Source organism: Triticum dicoccoides, chromosome 1B, assembly GCF_002162155.2.
Source record: "Triticum dicoccoides isolate Atlit2015 ecotype Zavitan chromosome 1B, WEW_v2.0, whole genome shotgun sequence".
NCBI classification, from domain to species: Eukaryota; Viridiplantae; Streptophyta; class Magnoliopsida; order Poales; family Poaceae; genus Triticum; species Triticum dicoccoides.
The window spans coordinates 632,183,923-632,190,385 of record NC_041381.1 but is presented as its reverse complement, the minus strand read 5'-3'; positions in this window follow the sequence as shown (position 1 = coordinate 632,190,385).

Below are 6,463 nucleotides of genomic sequence, written 5' to 3'. Positions count from 1 at the left end.
GGCCTCCTGATTGGTGCCACAGGGCACATGCTGCAACTCTAGCCCCCAGAACTGCTTCTCCATCCCGCGGACCTCCGCAAGGTAGGCTTCCATGTGCTCATCCCTCGGCTCGTATACTTTGTTGGATAAGTTGACGAGGAGTTGTGAATCGCCCTTAGTGGTAAGGCGCTTCACTCCTAGGGCAGCCGCGGCCTTCAGGCCTGCTATTAGGCCTTCATATTCTGCTATGTTGTTGGAGACCTTTTCTCCATGCTGGAAACAGAGCTGCACGGCGTAGTAGAGCTTGTCTTGAGTAGGAGATATAAGCACCGCACCAGCCCCCGCGCCGTGCCTAGAGAATGCCCCGTCGAAGTACATGACCCAACCGTCTGGCGCCTTGCTTCCCGGGGAGAGGGATCGATCTTCATCAGCCTTGAGGCCCGGCGCCTCCGTCCACTCTGCCACGAAATCTGCCAAGGCGGCCCCCTTGATGACTCTGGTTGTGCTGAATTCGAGCTGAAACGCTTGCAGTTCAATGTTCCACTCAGCGACTCTTCCAGCTGAGTTAGGGCTCCTAAGCACCCTTTCCAAAGGGTACGCTGAGATAACCTTGATGGGGTGGCCCTGAAAATAATGCCGCAGCTTGCGCGAGGCCACCAATAGCGCGAGGAGGAGTTTCTGAGGCATGGGGTACCGCGCCCTTGCGTCCCGCAACACTGTGCTGACTAAGTACACAGGGTGTTCAACGAGGTTGGGAATGCTAGTGTCGATGGCGCCCTCCGGAGGCCGTGGCGCCTCCTGAGACAGGGGAGCCTCCAGCGGCTGGTCGCTAGGGGGAGGGGTCTCCGCTGTCCCGAGTGCGTTCCCCTGCGGCGGCTGATCCTTCTTGGCTGTGGTAGTGGTCTCTGTGGGTCTTCCTTGATCATGTTTCGCCTCGACCCGGGCAGCTGCCGCGGCTTTGGTCCGACACTCCTCCCTAACCGCCACCAGGGCTGCGCTGGCGGAGTAGGGAGTGGCTGCAAGGTAGAGCACCAGGGGTTCCTGAGGGCGCGGGGCCACCATTACCAGAGGTATGGTTAGGTACCTCTTGAGATCTTGGAACGCCTTGTCGGCCTCTTCAGTCCATTCAAAGGGTCCCTTTTTCTTCATCAGCTAGAAGAAAGGCAGTGCTCGCTCCTCCAACTTGGAGATGAAGCGCCCTAGTGCTGTCACGCGCCCAGTGAGCTTCTGCATTTCTCTGAGGGTCTTTGGCGGGCTCATGTCCTCGACTGCCTTGACCTTTTCTGGGTTAGCTTTGATGCCTCGGTGGGATAGAGGAAGCCCAAGAGCTTGCCTGAGGGGACCCCAAACACACACTTCTCTGGGTTGAGCCGTAGGCTCACAGCGTTGAGGCTTGCGAAGGTTTCCTCTAGGTCTTGTATCAGGGTCTTGGCCTCGCGAGACTTCACCACAATATCATCGACGTAAGCCTCAACATTCTTCCTGAGTTGCGGGCCCAAGGTGATGTGCATCAGCCGCTGAAAGGTTGCCCCTGCGTTGCGCAGCCTAAACGGCATGCACGTGTAGCAGTACACCCCACACGGGGTTAGGAAAGCCGTTTTTTCCACTTCTCTACCGCCATCTTGATTTGGTGATACCCAGAGAAGGCATCCAAGAAACATAACAGGTCGCACTCGGTGGTGGAATCGACGATCTGATCGATGCGGGGGAGCGGAAACGGATCTTGCGGGTAGGCTTTGTTGAGGTTGGTGAAGTCGACACACATACATTCCTTCCCCCCTTTCTTCGGCACGACGACTGGGTTGGGCAACCAATCTGGGTATCGGACCTCGCGAATGACCCCTGCAGCTTCTAACTTGCGGGTCTCTTGGACAATGAAAGCCTGCTTTTCCGTGGACTGCCGCCTTGCCTTCTGCTTCATGGGGCGGACATTGGGGCACATTGAGGTGGTGCTCGATTACGCCTCTAGGGATCCCCGCCAGCTGATCGGGTCCCATGCGATACCTTCTTGTTTGCGCGTAGGAACTTGACCAGGGCCTCCTCCTGCTCGGGCTCGAGGTTGGCGCCTATGGTGAAGGTGGTGTCAGTGGATCCGTCCTCGTCGACCAGTATCTGCTTAGTTTCTGCCTTGTCTTGGGTGAACAACTTCTTCTTCTTGGCCGGCGCAGCCCCCTTGGGCTCAGGGGCGTCCGAGTCGGCAGGCTGCGCCGACGCCGACGCCTTGAAGGCGAGCTTGAGCACTTGCAACGCATCCTCGGTGTCTCCGGACACGGTGAGGACGCCGCTGCTCCTGGGCATTTTCATGAGGTTGTATGCTGGGTGAGTCGCGGCCATGAATCGGGCCAGCGCTGGGTAGCCGAGGATGGCGTTGTATGGGAGGCCGATGGGGGCGATGTCGAAGTCGATTAGCTCCGTGCGGAAGTTGTCGTAGGTGCCGAAGGTTACCGGGAGACGGATCTACCCCAGGGAGCTGGATGACCTGCCCCCGACGCCCAAGAAGGGCCGGCTGGGCTGAAGCCGCTCCGGTGGTATGTGAAGGAGGCTGAAGGCTTCAATCGAGAGCATGCTGAGGCCTGCGCCGCCGTCGATGAGAGTCCTGGTGACGGCCACCTGGCAGATGGTGGGGGTGCACAACATCGGGAGCGCGCCCGAGCAGGCTGAGTTGGAGGGGTGGTCCTCCGAGCTGAAGGCCAGATCGGCCTTGGGCGCCGACCGGCCTGAGGGAGCCCCCTACCGCATGGAGGTAGCACCGACCTGTCGGACGAATGGCTTGACGCGGCGGCCTGAAGGTGGCGCCTGCGAGCCGCCCAGGAGGGCCGCGACGACCGGGGGCGCTGGCGCAGCATGCTGGGCGAGGAAGAGGTTGCACAGCTCTTCCCAAGGGGCTACGGCAGCCGCCGGCAGGTGGAGCAGCCACATGCGCGGGGCGTCGGTAAGGGCCATGGGAAGCTAGCTAGCCATGGCCCCGTCGTCGCCTCCTGCTTCGAGGATGGCCTCCTCGTACGTCAGCAGGAAGGCCAGCGGATCAGTTGTGCCGTTGTAGCGCGGCGGTACCACTGGCTTGAACTTTTCCGGCCATCGCACCTGTCGCAAGGCTGGGGCCAAGGCTCGAAGCCCCTTGCCCCCCCGCGCTAGTGCTGGCAACTGGAGCGGGCGGCGCGCTGCTCATCGCAGGGCGAGTCGCGGTGTCGGCGGAGAGCGGGTCGGCGGAAGGGAAAGCTTTGGCGCACCCCTACCCGGCGTGCCAAATGTCGGATTTCGGGTTCCGGCAGACCCTCTAGGTTTGAACACTGGGGTGCGCGCGGAGATCTCGCCATCTACCTACCTGCACCTTACCGCCTTGCTAGGATCTGAGCTATGAAAGGAACAATACAAGAGACACAGGGTTTATACTAGTTCGGGCCACCGTTGTGGTGTAATACCTTACTCTAGTTTGTGGTGTGGTGGATTGCCTCTTGGGCTGATGATGAACAATACAAGGAAGAACAGCCTCGCGAGGGTCTGTTCTTGGCTGGTGTGATGAACTGCTAGGGGAGTTCAGTCGCTCTTCCTACTGGTTTCCTGATGATTATCCTCCTACCTTGTGGGTGGCTAGTCCTATTTATAGGCAAAGGCCCTGGGCCTCTTCCCAAATATTGAGCGGGAAGGGCGCCAACAATTGACCATTTTGAAGGGGAACATCTAGTACACTTATCCTGACTAAAGTTGGTCCTCGCCTGTCAAAGGCTCTGGTGGTGACGCCGGCTTGGGCTCCACAATGACTTCCTTCCTGCCGTTGCGACGGTCTTGGTCTTGTTGCACCGAAACGGATGCCTTTGCTTGATGCTCTCGCCTGCGCTTGCTCTCTTTGCACCAAAGAAGAAAGGAGGACACTGCGCGGGCTGGCGCCCGCCTGGCGCCCTTGGTCGTCATGGCTTGCGTCATGGGAACCTCGTGAGGTACCCCGCCTTGATCTCTCCGCCTCCTCGCGAGCCACCCTAACGAGGCCGTGCCTGAGGAAGCTTCCCGTCGTCCACCCCACGAGGCTTGGCCCCTTGCGAGGGTCTTGAGCTCGTGCTGATGAAAATGGGCCGTGCTGGGCCGCCCCTTGAGCCATGCCGCAGGCCGCAGGCAGGCAAGTCTGGGTACCCCCATTCCCAGAATACCGACAGCTACTGAGGGAGTTCTGGATTAAGGGGTCCTCGGACAGCCGGACTATATACATATGCCGGACTGTTGGGCTATGAAGATACAAGATGGAAGACTTCGTCCCATGTCCGGGTGGGACTCTCCTTTGCGTGGAAGGCAAGCTTGGCGATTCAGGTGTGTAGATTCCCTTCTCTGTAACCGACTCTGTGTAACCCTAGCCCCCTCCGGTGTCTATATAAACCGGAGGGTTTAGTCCGTAGGACAAAGAAATAATCATAATCATAGGCTAGCTTCTAGGGTTAGCCTCTACGATCTCGTGGTAGATCAACTCTTGTAATACTCAAATCATCAAGATCAATCAAGCATGCAGTAGGGTATTACTTCCGTAGAGAGGGCCCAAACCTGGGTGTAAACATCGTGTCCCCCGCCTCCTGTTACCATTAGCCTTAGACGCACAGTCCGGGACCTCCTACCTGAGATCCTCCGGTTTTGACACCAACAACATGCGCTTCGTCAGATAGCATTGTCTGCTCTAAAGACCTTGTTTCCACTCCAGATTTTTTCCATGACCTTGCCGAATGGCTGATGCACAAGAAGAGTAATTGAATGTACTAAATTTGTTGACAAATTTAACACATAATAAAAAAATGATGGCATGATATAATTCACATATAAGATGATTGGCTAACCAGGGTGGCATTGCAAAATTCACATATATGATGCTTGGCTAAACAAGATGGCATTGCATGATTCACATATACGATAAAGAAACTAAATAGAAGGCATTGCATGATTCACATATACGATAAAGAAACTAAACAGATGGCATTGACACAAAGCATGTCTAAACTAAGCAGATGACATCTTTGATGTATACAGTAAGCAATGCAAGGCACCATATGCATGATATTACCAACATCATCATGGCAAGTTAGAGCGAAGACCTCATGGGGTAAATAGGAGTGGTCTTCTCCTTCTGAATCCCCCTCAGAACAGTTATCTTCCTATTGATTATGACCCGAAATGGGTGGAGGGGGGAGGGCTGCCTTTGCGCCCACCATGGAGCGACGTCTGCATGAAATTTTATTGCCACGCAAGGCTTGTCTCTTTTGCTCTACATGATCAGTTCCATTGTGTACAATAACTGGCATGCATAGGAATAAAACATAGTGAGATTGTGTAAGGAGTGCATGCACAAATCCAGAGTGATGGTAGCAAACTGTGGATAGACCCAAAACCAATGATAGCAGGCAGATAATAGCTTTAGTTAAAAAATACAGATAATGGCTCCTTTAATGTTTGTTTGCATCCAACATGAAACTCATAGTAGACACCCGAGATTAACCAGATAGTAGACATATAGTACTGATTGCTGCCCCAATATGTACCCCACAACCATTTAAAAACTCAAGTTTCAGCATTAGTTTGGACATGACTCGGAGTCTAATAGGTGAACACGACGATAATGTAGCATGTCATCATATTAAGCGATGCATAACGTAAGTAGACACGGAAGAGTGCGATGTAACGCCCCGGATTCGATGCGCCAGGTGTCCGCTAGTTATTCATCATTGTTGCCATGTCATTTTCTTGCGTGTTGCATTTTTGTCATGTCATCATCTGCATTTCATCCGCATGTTTTTCAAAACTTGCATCCATTCGGGTTCTCCCGGTTCTCTTCGTTGTCCGTTCGGAGTCCGGACCATTCGCGCGCGCCCGTCGCCCCCTCTCAGACCTTGTTTCATGTGCGGGTGTTAAACTTTCTCGAAATGGCCCGAGTCTTGCCAAGCGGCCTTGGTATAGCACCGGTAGACCGCCTATCAAGTTTCGTGCCATTTGGAGGTCGTTTGATACTCCAACGGTTAACCGCGTAGCCCGGAACCCCCCCTTTCTCTTTGCAGCCCAACACCCTTCCAAAGTGGCCCAAAACCCATCTAACTCCCCTCCATGCTCTCGGTCGTTCGATCAGGATCGCGTGGCCGAAAACAGCTCCTCATTTGGACTCTCCTAGCTCCCTCTACCTATATAAACACCCCTCCCCCGAAATTCGCGGATCAATTTCACCCCTAACCCTAAAAACTTCCCCTGCCGCCACCGGACATGTCCGCCCGCCACCGGACAAAGTCCCCCGCCGCGCCCGCAGCGAATCCAGCCTCGCCACGTGGCGCCCCGTGCGTCCCCGCCGCCGCCGGCCCGCTCGGCCCGGGGCGGGCCCTCCCGGCCCATCCGGCCGCGCCGCCGCCCCGCGGCCCGCGCCCACCCCGCGCCGCCCCCGACCCGCCGGCGCGCTCCACCCGTCGCTGCGGCCCCGCACCGCCACCCCTAGTCGCCTCCCTTTGGCGCGCCTCCGCCTCCC